Below are 17,165 nucleotides of genomic sequence, written 5' to 3' on the forward strand. Positions count from 1 at the left end.
TATCTTAGTGGTAAGAACATACTTTGTTGCTAGGGAACCCTTATATGGAATTATTGTAGAGGATAATTGAATCTTTAGAGAAAATATAATGTCCCTCTTGTAGGAGTTTCCTTTTTTTTAACAGAACTATTTTGAAGGTCAGTAACAAGAATTAGAATCATGTAATCATGGAAAAATATTCTTAATTAATTAATGTTTAAAATAACATAAGAATCACTAAAGAACTTCCAAAATAAGTGTTAAATGTGAGTAAATGATTGGCATTTAGTGATTTAGCAAAATAAAAAAAATCTGTATAATTTTGGAAAATTACATTCTAATGCTATAAAAATTATTTTTCTTATATGCATAAGTCAGGTTAAAAAATCAACACTAGCTATTGGCTTAGGCAAACAAAAGCAGTTAGCAAACATATTGTATATGAATTTAATATTTCTTGTGATTATATACTTCCATTTTTCAGGCTCAGCAATTAAGTAGTTACCCTTATAACTTAGCCTCTTTGTTAGGAAGTGGCAGTAGTATTCTATACATAACTTTTGTTTTTGAAAAGTAAATTATGAGCCATAGTTGGATTCACTCAAAAACAGTGTCACTGGATTGAAGAATAAATGGAAGTGAGTGAAATGTATGAGATATATAATATGGCAATTTTGTTTAACATAAAATGTAACATTTTTCACTTATTTTAACCATTTTTAAAGTAAAGATTGAATTTAACTATTTTAAAAAATAGAGAAAGTATCAAAACTTGGAACCAGAGGAATGCTAGAATCACTTTGAATAGACTTATGAGACCCAACAGTTAAAATTTCAAATTAATATCTGGGAAATTGGCAAACTCCAATAAATTAGGGCTTATTTTATAATTTTACTTATTGTCACTCCAGCCTCTGACCCCCACCTGACACCCAGCTCTCACTAGTGGCTCCTAGTAGCTGCTAGCATGTGGCAGTGGCCACACCCCAGGCAACTGCTTCAACAGGCCGGCTAAACCTTGTGAGGGTAGCCATCGGGTCGTCGACCCCTGGTGAACCAGGGCTTTGCTCACCCAGCATGTGAAGACTGCTTCGGCGGGAACAGATGGAAGAAACCAATAAGAAGGTTCAACAGCTGAGATGACAACGCAGCAAAGCCCTGTGGAGTGCTTAGGGCATGTTGGAGCACAACGGACAACATAGCCATCCAATGCAGCTGAGGAAGTCTCCAGGTGTAACGACATTTCGTGCCACTGGATCCAGGCTTCCAAAGCCGAGAGAGTGGGACTGTCTCTGTGCATGGACTTTTCCACTTAAATCTCTTTTATGCACAAGTATCTTTGTGCACACTCATCTATCATAGATGAAAGCACACAAAGACAATCCTCATCCTCGGTTACCAAGAAACTACTACTTATTGTCTAGGCTTATATCAATTGATTCTGACAACAACCCAATGAATTGATGCTTATAATGTCCCATTTTACAAATAAGGAAGCTAAGTCTTTGAGAATTATATTCACTTGCTCACCTTCAGATAGCTCACGTGTCTAAAGCAGAATTTAACCCCTGATATTCCTGACTTTGTATTCATCTTTATAGTTCTTTAGTGTCTCATTACATTTATATATCATGATGTATTTTGCTATTCTCCAATTACCATGTGCCCATTTTGTTTCTAGTTATATTCCAAAGGACTGTTGTTAACATTTTGACATAGGGCACTCTACCTTTTTGCCATTTTTGATTACTGCTTTATGGTATATTTTGAGACCTGCTAATGATAGCCTCCCATCCTTCACATTTTTTTCCATTAGTTTCCTTGATATTCTTGATTTTATTTTTCTTCTAGATAAACTTTGTAATGATTTTTTTCTAATTCTATAAAAAAGTGTTTTGGTAGCTTGATAGGTATAGCACTGAAAAAGTAAATTAATTTAGATAGGATTGTCATTTTTATTATATTAGCTCATAGCCATGAGCAATTAACATTTTTCCAATTGTTTAGATCTAGTTTTATTTGTGTGAAGTGTTTTATAGTTCTTTTCATATAATTCCTGGATGTGTCTTGACAAGTAGATTCCCAGATGTTTTATATTGTTTAGAGTTATTTAAAATGGCATTTCTCTTTCTAATTCTTGCTGTTGGGTTTTGTTGGAAACATATAGGAATGCTCATCATTTATGTTGCACCCTGCAACTTTGTTAAAATTTTTAGTTATTTCTACTAGATTTTTAGTCCATTATCTTGGATTCTCTAGATATACCATCATGTCATCTGCACAGAATGATAGTTTAGTTTCCTAATTGCCTACTTTGATCCCTTTATTTTTTTTCTCTAATTGTTACTGCTAACATTTGTACTACAATATTAAATAATAGTGGTGATTCTGGGCATCCCTGCTTCATTCCTGGTCTTAGAAAGCTTCTAACTTATCCCCATTGCAGATGAAACTTGCTGATGTCTTTAAATAAATACTATTTTTTATTTTGAGGAAAGGCCCTTTTATTCCTATATTCTCTAGTTTTTTAGTTTCAATTGGAAAGGATGTTATATGCTATCAAAGGCTTTTTCTGCATATATTGATATAATCATGTGATTTCTAGTAGTTTGGTTGTTGATATAATCAATTATGAGGATGGTTTTCCTAATATTAAACCATCCTTGCATTCCTGGTATAAATCCCACCTGATCATAGTGAATAATCCTTGTGATAATTTGCTGTAGTCTTTTAACTAGTATTTTAGTTAATATTTTTGCATCTATGTTCATTAAGGATATTGGTCTACACTTTTTTTTCTCAAATAGTTTGTAGAGTATTGGGATTAATTGATCTTTAAATGTTTGATAGAATTCACTTGTGAATCCACCTGGCCCTGAAGATTTTTTCTTCAGGACTTCCTTGATGGTTTGTTTTTCCAATTTTAATTGTTGGGATATAAGCTCAGTAATGGGATCACTGGCTCAAAGGATATACACTGTTTAATTACTTTCTTGCATGATTTCAAATTGTTTTAATTTAATCTTCACAAAATCCATAGGACCATTTGGCATCATAACAAATGTTTGTGTTTGGCTTTTATGGTCTTGCCAGAATTGAACATTTTCACTTTTTTTCTGTTTTGCCTATTTCCTAGGTTCCTTAGTAGGTATTTTCCCTGGAATTTTATGTTTTGTAGTTATTTGCAATGGAAATTCTGTTTCAATTCTTTCCCTTCTAGCTTCCTAGTTAACACTATGTAGCATTTTAAGGCTTACAAAATATATCACAAAAATTATCTAATTTTATGCTCACAATCCTGTATGGTAGGTTCTTTTACTATTCTCATTTTATAGATGAGGAAACTGAGGCAGATATCTAGTAAGTGACATTACCAGGACCAAATAAATGTCTGAGACTAGATTTTATATCATCTTCCCAATTCCAATTGTAGTGTTCAAACCACTGAATGATCTGAAACTTTCATTTGTTGTTTAGTTGTTTCAGTCATGTCATACTCTTCAAAAGTCTCCTTTTGGAGTTTCTTGGCAAAGATATTGGAATAGTTTGCCATTTCCTTTTCCAGCTCATTTTATAGATCAAGAAATTGAGATAAATAGGATTAAGTGACTTGCCTAGACATAGCTAGTAAATGTCTAAGGACAGATTTGAACTCAGGTCTTCCCAAATAGAGGCTTGGAGCTCTTTTTCAATATCTTCCTAGCTGGGAAGTTCATTAGTAGCATTAGAAATGCTAACCATTTTACTGCTTTTATTTTATGTCCTACTACTTTGTTAAACCTATTAATTATCTAGTTTAGATTACTGGATGCTTCTTTAATACACACACACACACACACACATATAGCATACCTTACTTAGTATAGTATCATCTACAAATAGGAATACCTTTGCTATCATTATTCTATTCTCTCTCACCCAAACAGTAATTTGATTTAGATTTTTCTCTATTCTCCCTTTACCTTTACTATGCTTTTTGCTCACCTATTTAAAACTTCCTTTCATGAGGAATCAAATTGTCAGAAATGCATGAAGGAGGACATATGGTAGGACATTCCTTTTGACAGATCCCCTCGCAAGTATCTGTCCAAAATATTCAGTTCTTTTTGAAGTTTTGATGACCTGACAGTATGTAAACAATAATTTAACTTCTTGATCTTTTCTTACTATATCAACTTACATGTCTTAAATTTCTTTTGTTTGACATTTAACTAACTGTCAAGAAGGAATACTTTAAAATCCTCCCTTAAGTTGAAAGTCTATGTGTTTTACATTTATTTTTAAATTAATGTCATGTTTTAATTAGGAATGGCTACCAGTTTTCTTTGCTTTTCAGAATATTTCATTATATATATATGCATACACAAACACACAAAGATATGTATAGAAATGTTTATATATAAATATATATTATATATACATTCATTTCAGAATAAGCCTCCCTATCATCTCCTTTGGCTACTCATCTCTCAAGGGGGACTTTAGTTCTTGCCAGGAGAGGAAACAAAAGACTGGGACCAGAGCCTGGTTATTCTGATATCCTCAGAGAGAAAAAAGGGTGCCATGCTAAAATCATATCTATCTGTTCTTTTAGATAGTGCTAGACTAGGGGATATTTTTTTAGAATTATGCTAAACTACTGATAATTTTTCCATATTGAGAAAAGAATACCCTGAATTTTATAACTTGTGCTTGACTTTCCCACTACATTTCAGTTCCTCAATAAGAACATATAAAAAAATAGCAAAGCAAACTGTTTAGCCAAGTCAAAAGAACACCTGAAATTAGAGAAAGTATACATATGAAAATATATACCCAATGATATATTTTGAATGAGTTCTCATTTTGGGAGCAGAATAATTCAGTTCAACCAAAACAGTTCTAGATCTCATCCAAGGAGACATTCCCCAGTGTTTCTGGTATTCTAAGTTGAGAATAGGGACATATTCAAAGATCTATGTTAGCTTCTTCCCATAATCATTCTCTCTTGACATTTTGTTAAAATTTTTTTTTTATCGCCAAGATTTCTCCCAGTAATTCTTAACAGAGAGTCATTTTATATAACAAATATTTTTAAAGAAAAAAAGGGAAACCATCTAAATTTATCAATATATTGAAAAATATTAAAATATTTAAAAGTATCCCATCCATAGACCTCCTGCCTCTGAAAAGGAATGGGATCAGTGTCTTCTCCCAGCTCTTATTTTGAGCCATGCTGCTTGTTTTTTCTAGATTGTGTTTGTTTTTCTGATTTTGCAACATTCACTTTTGATTATTTTTTGGGTGTTTTTACTTTCCTATAAAGTGAGAGTCTGGCTAAGCAGAAATCCATTAGGCCTATTGTGTTATGAATAAGAAACAATAATGGTTTTAGAATCACCTGGGTTCAGATCCTCTTTTGGCCATCACTAGCAATGTAACCTGGGGCAAGATAATTAATCTCTCTCAGAACCCTTTTCCTTATTATATAATTGAAAATCTGTTACCTTGAAAAAGAACTACATTTTCCAGGAGCACACTGACTTCTCGTCATTATGTACTTCCTGTAGATAGGGAATATTAGATGGGAATGTGGAAGGTCCCACCTCTTTACTTCCTGTTCCAAGCTTGGTAATGGTAAGGTGGGTGTTTGAACTGGCTGATCAGCCATGGGCACGTGGTCTTTATTTTGTATCCTCTTTATTCCTTGATTTCTAATGATCATTTAATAAACCTCATAAAATATACTTTTTATTATTGAGATTTGATTTTACTTTTTTACAGTTGGTGACCAAAAGGGACAAGAAACTCTCTCCATTATTATAAGATAGTCTATATAATTTTCTTAAGCCACACTTCTCCTGCCAAAACTTTTCACCCACCTCACCCACCCTCACAAACTCCAACTCTCTTTAGAGCTGCTAAGTTTTTCTTTTCCTACTTTTTGCCCAGTTGCTTGCTCTCCCTACTGGCTGGGCTATTTTTAGCTGGGGGACTCTTGGTGAAGAAGAGATAAACCACTTCTCTTGCCTAACTACTTGAGTCCTCCTTTCTCCTTCCTCCTTCATTCCTTGTTTCTTGCTGCTGACTATGGCATTGCTGATACTGCTTCCTCCAGCCCCTAACCCCAACTGCTCATCCTGCCTGGCCCTGGCCCTGGCCCTGGCCCCAGCCCCAGTCCCTGGCCTCCAGAAATCCTCCTCCTGATCTCTGGCTCCACTCTTAAATCGGCCTCTGCTCCTACCTAACCCTGACAGCTTTTGCTGCCCCTTCTGGAATGATTGCTGCTATGGAAAAACTAGGAGTTCTTGGAGCTGCTCCATAGGGCAGATAGTTAAAAAAATTGGGGTGTCTTTTCCCTTAGGCAATAATTAGCCTCCTAATTCCCTCTCTGGAAACTAGTGTTTTACTTCATGGGGGAGGAGGAGAAAGAAGAGACTCTTCCAAATAGGAAGCTGATTACAAGCAAGGTGTATTCTATGGAAGAGAATGAAAAAGAATGCTGTATTAATAGTAGCAAAACAAAGAAATGGTCATACCAAGGTGTTTCTATGAGTCAGGAAGTCAAAAAAACAAAAAAGAGCTCCTGAAAAACCTCTTCAAGTTAATTTACTTCCACCAGAACAATCTAGATTCCTTGGTGATGTTCTAGACCCAAATAAGTTTTACTTTGTTTAAACATGTATTTGCCAAGGTTGAAAGATTTGCTACATCTGTAAAAATTGTGACAAATATCCATCAGTTCATAGGGTTTTTTTGTCATACAGCAGCTTATATGAAATATGATAGTGGATTTGTTTGCTATTGTAATTAAATGGGCTATTGTGAATTTGGGGTATTTTGGTACTTTTTGAATGTGCATTACATGTTGTTCTATTGTTCTTTATAAAAAACTGTTACTTTGTGAAAATCATTTGCTTTGCACTCACAGTGGATCATGGCCAGCTTTGAAGAGGAAATGGATCTCATTTTTTTGTGAGAAACTTTCATATTCTAAATTTCCTTAGCTGACACAGTGTGTCAATGATTATATGCTATATTTTTTAATTTTAAAACTCTTTTATTATTGTTTTCACTTTCATGTGCAATATACTATTTCAGTGTTATTTTTCTCTCCTTTTTGGTTTTTGAAGCATATGTCAAAAGTATTGAGAAAATTTTTAACTTTTTTTGAATTTGCAGTATTGCAAGTTTAAAATATATTTGCTATAATATGAATGCATACCCAAAAGCTTTAGGCCATGGAAACCTGCCATTTATTAATTATAGGACTTTGCTTAGTGATTATGTTTGATTCCAGGACAAGAGAATACAAAAAGAGCCATTGCACATTGCCAAAGAAGTACAAAGCTAAACTGCATAGTGTCAATTGAGCACAAGGTTAAAGAGACCAACCAATCCCAATGGGATTGATGAAATTTTGAGCCAAAACAAGAGGACTTGAACTTGTTTGGGGTTCAAGGTTGCGGCTGTTTTGACATATGTCAGAGCAGGTCTTCCTTGTCCCACATTCTACCAAGTATCTCAAATTTGGCTCCTACCTGGCTACTATAATCTAGTCTCTATTCTTTCTTTCATAGTGTGACAACTTCCTGTAGTCTTGACTGCAAATGGGTAAGTAAAATAGTACTGCATTTTTCTTTTATATTTTTGTTTTTTTTTCTTTTGATAATTGATTCATATACCTCATATAATTGATCCCTGTGTTTTTCAATGTCCTCTTCAGGGGGGTAATGTATTATTATTTTAAATTGTAAAGTTTAAATTCCTTTTGAGAGTAATTATAGATTAAGAAACATGCTACCTCTCAGAATCCAGAAAGTGAACTGTTTGGAGAAGGCACCATGAAGTTGCCTCCACAGACCACAGGCTGCACCAGAAGATCCAGAGTGAACTTTGGAATGCGGTGATTTGAACTGTGTGGGGTTGAATGCATTTGTTTTATATGTATACTCTTATGCCGAAGGGGACTGCCCCCTAAATGGCTTTTTGTCAATGTGTCTAGCAATCATTGGTTTTGTTCTCTTTTCATTTTATCCCCAAATTATTGTAATTTCAAAGTTGGTTATGTTTACAAGACCCATTGGAGAGACCAGTCTTCTTACATGGATTTCAGCAGGGTGGGTTGGGGGGGAATGTATAATTGAAAATCTGTTACTTTGAAAAAGAACTACATTTCCCAGGAGCCCACTGACTTCTTGTCATGCACTTCCATTAAATAGGGGATATTAGGTGGGAACGTGAAAGGTCCCACATCTTTACTTCCTGTCCCAAGCTTAGTCCTGGTAAGATGGGTGTTTGAACTGGCTGATCAGCCATGGGCACATGGTCTTTATTTCATATCCTCTTTATTCCTTGATTTCTAATGATCATTTAATAAACCTCATAAAATATAATATTTTTATTATTGAGGTTTGATTTTAATTTTTTACATTATCTGTAAAATAATTCTTGTATTTTTACCTTTCAAAGTTGTTGTGAAATACAGATTTTTTTTTCAATTTTTTCATACTAAACAAATGTGAGTCTTAAATAAAAATGACTGAGGTTGGAATCATATATTTTCTCTAAGCCTTACTTCCTAGAAATAATGAGGTTGCAAAAGTACTGAGAAATTTAAGGCATAGCCTCAAATCCTACTTATATAGTATATAGACTCAGCATGATGTTGAAAAGTACCATTTTTTAAAAATTTTATTTAGTCAATTTAAAACATTATTCCTTGGTTACGAGAAAGATATTCTATCCCTCCCTCCCCTCCCCCTCCCCTCCCCATAGCCCAAGTGAAATTCCACTTGGTATTACATGTGTCCTTGATCAGAACCTATTTCCATGTTGTTGATGTTTGCACTGGGATGTTCATTTAGAGTCTATATCTCTAGTCATATTCCCACTCAACCAATGTAGTCAAGCAATTGTTTTTCTTTGGTGTTTCTACTCCTATAGTTTTTCTTCTGAATGTGGAGAGTGTTCTTTCTCATAGATCCCTCTGGGTTGTTCAAGATCACTGCATTGCCACTAATGTAGAAGTCTGTTACATTCGATTTTACCACAGTGTATCAATATCTGTGTACAATGTTCTCCTGGTTCTGCTCCTTTCGCTCTGCATCACTTCCTGGAGGTTATCCTCCAGTTTATTATTTCTTTGAGCACAACAGTATTCCATCACCAACATATACCACAATTCGTTCAGTCATTCCCCAATTGAATGGCATCCCCTCATTTTCCAATTTTTTACCACCACAAAGAGCACAGCTATGGATATTTTTGTACATGAATTTTTCCTTATTATCTCTTTGGGGTACAAACCCAGCAGTGCTATGGCTGGAGCAAAGGGCAGACAGTCTTTTAGCACCCTTTGGGCATATTTCCAAATTGCTCTCCAGAATGGTTGGATCAATTCACAACTCCTCCAGCAATGCATTAATGTCCCTACTTTGCCACATTCCCTCCAGCATTCATTACTTTCCATTGCTGTCATGTTAGCCAATCTACTAGGTATGAGGTGGTGCCTCAGTACCATTGGTTTTTAAAGACCAACAGCCCCTTCATGTTCCTAATTAGGCAATAGAACTCTACTTGCTTCATAAATTGGTCAAGCTATTTGTGCCTAATTTTAGGTGATATGACAAACTTCATATATGATAATGAACTTTTCACTACTTCTAGGTTGTTCATGTTACAGACCTGGGTGAGTTCTCATGGTGAATTGAGGGACCTTCAGAGTTATCTTCATCAAATCATCATGTAACTTTCTTGAGTATCTTCCTAAGTTTCAGTCTTATGTAGTAAAAGAGATTTTTTTTTAAAATCTGCTTCATTGAATCAATTTAATTAAATCTTGACCCTGTACTTGGAACTAGTTGGCATTTGGTATGGAACAATTACAAACTAAAAATGTAAGGAAAGGATGAAATGCTAAGAAAATAAATTAAAAAATAATAATATGATAAGAGCTGAGTTACTTAAGAATTTAAAAAGAACTTAATATTTACATGATTTAATTTTATCTTCACAATATCAATATCATGTAGATTAGCCAGAATTTATAATTCTAATGTTATCATCAATGAAACTGAAATCTGTAGATTTTAAAGAATTTACCCAAAATCATACTAGTAGTTAGAAAGACAGCCTGGTCTTATGGAGAGAGAAGATCTGGATTTAAAGCACACATCTGATATACTGACTATGTGACCCTGAGTAAGTCCTGTCACTTCCCAGTGTTCTAGGTAACTCTCTAAGAGTATAAATTGAAGAGAAGATGCTTACCTGTATTGTTAGATTCCTCACATGAGAGTTTTCCATGCTTACAAAATCACAGAGCCTATTGCTAGCCATACAACTAATTAGTGGCAGAATTATGACCCAAATCAAAGTCTTTTTGCTCTTTTCATTACACCATGCCATGAAGTGACTGAAGAGAGAAATTGTAGGAAAAAGGAAAGAGTACATGTGCAAAAATCATAGAATTTGGAAAATGAAGGCAAACGAGGCATTATAATTTCTTTCTCAGTTACAGTCATTGAGCAAAATTAAATTGAGACAAACCAGATATTTTTCATTTTGTTTCTGTGGTTGGAAATACACATAGCATTCATGCCTAAATAGTACTAATGTGGGGAACAAGCATACATTCCTTTTTAAGTGGAAATTTCTATTTAAGGGTGAAAAAAACCTAACCTTGTAATTTGTATTGTTTCCCTTCCTGACAAATCATCATTAGAAGCATTTAAAGGAAAACTAATGAGACACATGTGTTACTGGATTTTATTCCTCACCAATGAAATTATTCCACTCAAATTTGTGTTTTACTTGATTGTTTTGTTGAAAATTATTTCTTTTTTGTCATCTTTTACAATCAGAATTTTGCACACTAGTGGTATTTAATGAGTGTTTTTTGAGTTGCATAGAGTAGGATACAACTAATACAGGATTTGTTCATAATTTAATTTCATTTCCAGTTTGTTTCATGTGGATGAAACAGTTTTTCATGACTATGTCCCTATATGTACCACATTTTCAAGTTTCTGAGCCTTCCAGGGATCTGAGAGGAACAAAAACTAGTGGGATCCATCTGTTTTTAGCTTAAAAGAAATGACTAGCATTTTTCTAGCCTTTCAGAAATTGCCATGCCTGGTCCATTGATTTACAACTCTATTGAAAACATGGGATAATATAAAGTCTTTCTGATAGCCTTTTAAGGGTATTCAAGATAGACATTCTGATTGTGTGACTAATACTTTGGAATAATAGGATAAAATGGTGCTATTAAATTTGTGGAACTGACAGTGCAGAATACTGAGGCTCATGAGTTCTCACTCTCCAACACCTTACATTAGACTCAGGTCAGTTAGTCCAAAAGGGGGGGAAATGCCTAAATGCTAAAGCAATCTTTCACCTAAATCTGTCTTCACCTGCCTCAGTTTGTTGCAATGGGACACTTCTCTTCCATTCAATATTCTTTCTAACTCCTCCTGCCTCCTCTCAAAATGTCATTTTATGTTTTTATTGGAGAAAATTGTCAGGATGGGATTTTCTTTTGCCCTTGACCCTAATATGTAACTCCCAATGATAACATATGGATGACAGGAGTATATAGTTCATGGTAATAATGATCATCTGGAAACTTGGAGATATTTTCTCCCCTCTCTGCAAAACATATGTTACTTTTCTTTCTACAAATGGAACATATATGCGTGCTGTGGATAACAATTTCAGGACCTCATCCTATAGGGATCGAATCCCTACTCTCAAAAGTATTGTCTAAATTAAGTGAATTAGTGGGAATTGTGTTCAGAACAGCTCCATATGTGATCAAGGAGCTTGGGCAAGGCTACCCAACTAACAATTCCATAATGGGGCAGGTCATTATCAATAGAAGCACCAATAACATTTTAAGAGAATTGTATTGCTTCTAGGCAGCTTTCTCTCCCTCCAAAGTCTAGTCCAATGATATGAGAAGTAGAAATGTGTAAAATTTGAATAAGAGTAATAGATTTATACAATTTCTTCTCAAGATATCTAAGCCTGCTCTGTAATCTTTCTAAAATACCAGTAGAGAAGAAGTTATGTGGTAAATTTACCTTATGGGTGTGACAGAAGAAATAGATCCAAAGAAGGTTTTAAAACCTTGTAAAAAGAACTGACTTTTATATAAAGAATTTTGATTTGTAAAGTGTTTTACAAATTTCCTTGCTGAATACTCGGACCTTTTAAGGTGAATGTGACATGTATTTATGCCTCAATTTTACAAGTAGGAAAATTAAATCTAAGAAAAGTTAAATAATTTGCTCCATGTAGCAAGTTAGTATCTGAGGTAGGGTTTAAAACAAACAAACAAACCCACCAAAAAACAAAAAAAACAAAAAAACTTGAACCTTCTAATCCATGTGTAGCATGCTATCTAGTATGTTGTAATAGATGAGCCTGACTGAAATTGATATCCTGTCTGTAAAGTTCAGATCTGGAGAGAGACAGACCGACAAGCGGAAACACAGAGACAGAGGGAGATAGAGAGAGAAAGAGAGAGACAGAGGTGAGACTCAAAGAAAGAGTCATATAGGTTATCCAGCAGTTATCAGAAGAATGTTTACTTAGCTTTAGCATAGAAAAGATTGCCAACAATGATTCTGAAACATTTAACTTGTATAAATGTGCTTCTCTTATCTCCATATGGAAACACATCTGGCCAATGTGGCAGGGTGCGGTGACTCTCTTCATCTCTGGACATCCATCAAGTGTGAAAGTCCACAACTTCACAGGATGGGGGGTGGCTGAGGGTTATGCCCTCAGAGACCAGTAAGCCATGTCAATAAGGCCAGAAGCCACCACAAAGCTAGGTCAAGACAAGCACAGCTTGAGCTTTAGACCTCTGGGCCAATCATATTCCTAGGATAGTTTTGTTTCTTTTCCAAAAAAAAGAAAACAAAATAAAATTATCCTCACCCATGATAATGCCCCTAACACATGCCATGCTAACTCTCTCTCTAAGCTTATAAAGTAGCTTCTATGCTTGACCTTGATCTATTAAATAATTTTTCATACTATGTGGTAGAAGGAATACATGCCAAGTTTATCAGATGTTTATATAGACAGAAAACTGGAGAATGGGAGAGGGACACACACACAATAGGTGACAGAATTGTCATTTTATAAGATCTTCCCAGGTGGAACAATATTGGGTGATGTCAATAGTTTGAGATGGGGATGTGTCTTACTGGAATGATAGTCATACTAAAGAAATGAATCTTGAAGGGAAGGAGGCCAGGATAGGGGAATAAGTACAGACAGGATTTCTGAGGGAAAGAAATAACAAGCAACTTGTGTAAATGAGTCACACATGGGGAGAACAACTAGCTATTTTACAAATAAATGGAAAGCAGAATGTGTCTTGGTGTCTCTTGGCTCAAAGGCTATCCTTAAGGGGAGGGGGGATTCCTTCTCCACCCTTCTGTGTCTCTATAAATACCTGATACCTGTGCCAGCAGGTTGGCCTGAACATGGAGGATATTCATTTTCCAAGAGAACTCTGCCAATTACTGGATATCATTAAATTACTGTTATAAAAGCCACTGACTGACTCATTTTTAACTTTTCTACTGTTATATGACTCTCCCAATGTCACCTTTTGTAAAAAATACCATCCTTCATATATGAAAAAAGCCCAAACCCCAAATTACCAGCTCATTATTGTGTTTGATGAATTTTGTTTTCCAGTAAAAAGCGAGGATTTTATGTAGGGATTGTGGGAGACTGTAAAGTAAGGGAAGCAAGAGCAGGAGAGTCAATTAAATTCTGTTCTTTGGGACAGTAACAGATAGTAGAAGTCAAGGAAATAGAAAAACAGTATTAGTCAAGACATGAGGATTCCAAAGGTACTGAAGGTCAACAAGATAATAAATAAAAAATAAAATGTCATTCAGAAGCTAGGGACTACACAGATACTGGAAATCTAAGCAAAGCAGTGGATTAACCAACAAGTAAAAGTTAAGACATTTCAATCATAGCTAGGAAATTCCTTATCTGTTTTCCATTACAAGCCAGTTTCCCATGTAAATATAGAGGATCTGCAGGGGGAATTTGTGATTCAGATTAAGAGTACAGTAAATTCACTAACTTTGTTGGAGGAGAGAGTTTATGATCCCACAGGTAGGGGCAATTACTAACAAGATGGATATTCACTGGACCCTTATTCACACTTTCTGAATCTATTTTAATAAGATATCTGGCCAGTTTTATCATTAGCAATAATTTTTGAGTCAACACAAACCTTTAACCTTCCTTTAAGAAATTGTCAAAAAGAGAGTATGGCTCTTTGCAAAAAGAGAGTTTGACTCCACTTCTGTGTGGGTGGATCTTGTTAGCAATCTAGATGAAGAACTCACAATAAAAATATTTTTTTTCTATCAAATGGCAATTGAAAAGGCAATGTCCCTTCAAAATATGTTGTCAAACATTTAACCAAATTTTACCACCAAGTGTTGTTGAGAGCCACTTTGTCTGATTTTATACAACTTGTACAAGCTATGATGACCTCAGTGATAGGGAATCCCATTCTTACTCTGGAGGATTGCCCATACCCAAACAGTAAGTAAGAACAACAAATAATACTTTCATTCAAACAAAATCTGCTAAGGGGCCATGAGTTCCACTTTTCCATAGATCCTAGAGGTGCCCCTAGGCATGAAATGAGCTTGAATCTAGGAATTCAGATGTACAATTTGAGTATTCCCTTAAATGGACAAAAGAATGTAAACAACCTAGTTTCCACTGGATCTTTAGAGAGAATTCAACATATGCAGATATAGAAACTTTGGAGAACTTTGGACCCAGGACTTATATCATGAGAAATAGACTTAGGATCCAGGTAAACATGGGAGAAAAGCCCCCTCTAATGATCAGTTTTATTCTTGATCTTATTGGTCTTGTTGCTACAAGGGGCCTCCAATCTCTTCTGATGGTAGCTAGACTATCACAGAGCAGAATGAGCAGACTGTCACAAAATAGAGTCAGTTTCCCCCTTTTTGGGGCCCTTGAATCTCTCTCTCTGACCATGAGTGTGGGGATCTTTACTCCTAGAGTTGAGCCATATCACTTCTTTTATTCCTCAACCTGAGCCCATTCACCTACTCCAATCCCTTATGTTCACAGGGAAGAGGTCACATACAGAGTGAAAGACTTTACCTTTCCCCATCTCTTTGGCACAAAGTATTTATTTAATAAGTACTTTTTCACTCATTTATTCCTCTTCTTTTTTACCTTTTCTTCTGTTCCTAGCTAATCAAGTGAATTATATATTTCCCCCAAAATAAATTCTGTAATGTTACTATGAATTCCCCAAATATTATTGAATAATGCTGTAGAGATGATTTTTGCATCTGAACTTTTCAGTTTAAGCAAAGAACACTTAAAAACAATTGGATAGATGTATTTCTTTTATAATTTTATTTGCACATACTTCATAGCTTCTTGATTTGTTTTAGTGATAGATGAAGCATAACCAAAAGCTACACCTACCTGAAAATGTGGGAAATCATTAAAACCTTTTTTTTTTAATTTACACTCTCCCATACTCAGATGAAGAGGCACCTTACCTCTCTTGCAAAACTAATTCCTTTACCTGTTCTTTATCTAATTCCATCCCATCCCATTCCACTTCATCTCCTCTAGTGTTCTTTTCTTTCTCAGTTACTGCCTCTCTCTCCAAAATATTCAATTTCTCTGACTATAGAAATATTTTCCTCTTTCTGCCACTTCTACATTCATGATCTTGGGCAAGACAGTTAATATCTCTGGGCCTCAATTTTCTCATTTATATATTAAGGGGATTGGACTGACTTCTTTTCCTCCTCCTCCTTCTTCCTTTCTTTCCTTCCTTCCTTTCTTCTTCTTGTTCTTCTTCTTGTTCTTCTTGTTCTTCTTCTTGTTGTTCTTCTTGTTCTTGTTCTTCTTGTTCTTGTTCTTCTTGTTTTTGTTCTTCTTGTTCTTGTTCTTGTTCTTGTTCTTGTTCTTGTTCTTCTTCTCCTTCTCCTCCTCCTTCTTCTTCTTCTCCTCCTCCATCCTCCTCTTCCTCCTCCTCCTTCTTCTTCTCCCTTACCTTCTGTCTTAGAGCCTATACTCTCTGTTGATTCCAAGGAGTGGTAAGGGCTAAGAAATAGTGGTTAAGTGACTTACCAGGGGTCTTATAAGTCAAATTTGAATCCATGACCCCCCTAGGCCTAAATTTTAATCCATTGTCCCCTGACTGACTTCTAAGATCTCTTACAGCTATAAATCTATCTTCTGTATCAGTTTATACCCTACTCCTTCCATACGTGATTCCTCTGTCCTACACAGACTGAGGAAGGAAGAAATCAATCATTTATTAAAGTGGATATTATGTGCAGGGTATTGGGCCAATTTCTTTATAAACACTCATTTGATACCAGCTCTAGGAGGTAGGTGCTATTATTTTTTTCATTGGAGGAAAATGAAACAGGTTAAATGACCTACCTGGAGTCACACAGCTAATAAGTATCTGAAACCAGATTTTTACTCAAGTTTTCTTTATTTAAGGTCAATGTTCTATCATTTTTTTTTCTTTTTAGCTACTTCATTACATCCAATCATTCCCTGGATAGTTTCTCATATTCATTTTTACCACCTTTGCTAATGCTACTTTAACAAACTAGAATGTACCTTTCCAATTAATTTCCATCTAATTACTACCTATTTGTTCTCTATTTCCTCTGATTATGATGTTTGGAGTTTATGATGCCGTTTTGCTACTCTATTTCTACAGAACATTACATATCACATTTGCTTGCCATTTAATAGATACAAAAACCTGATAAATTATTTCATTGATATGGGAACTATAGATGTAGAAACCCTTCCATTCAATTCAGATTGCCAGATTATCTATAATTTCAAATCTTAGTGATTTGTCTACAACAATGAGAAGTTAACGACTTGTCTGTGATCATATAGCTAGTGTTTGTCAAAGGTATGACTTTAACCCAAATCTTCCTGAATCTAAATTAGGCCTTTTTATTTTCTATACCATGCTGCCTATTTTATGTTATTTTAAGTTATTTCAGTGAATTATATTTTACTGCTTTGTACACATCTTGGTTTCACAATTACATATGTACATAAGCACATAGTTTATATGTGCACACTTTGGTTTTATAGGATGTAAGTTTTTTGAGAATGTTCTGCTTTGT

The sequence above is a fragment of the Monodelphis domestica genome, chromosome 8 (genome assembly GCF_027887165.1).
Source record: "Monodelphis domestica isolate mMonDom1 chromosome 8, mMonDom1.pri, whole genome shotgun sequence".
NCBI classification, from domain to species: domain Eukaryota; kingdom Metazoa; phylum Chordata; class Mammalia; order Didelphimorphia; family Didelphidae; genus Monodelphis; species Monodelphis domestica.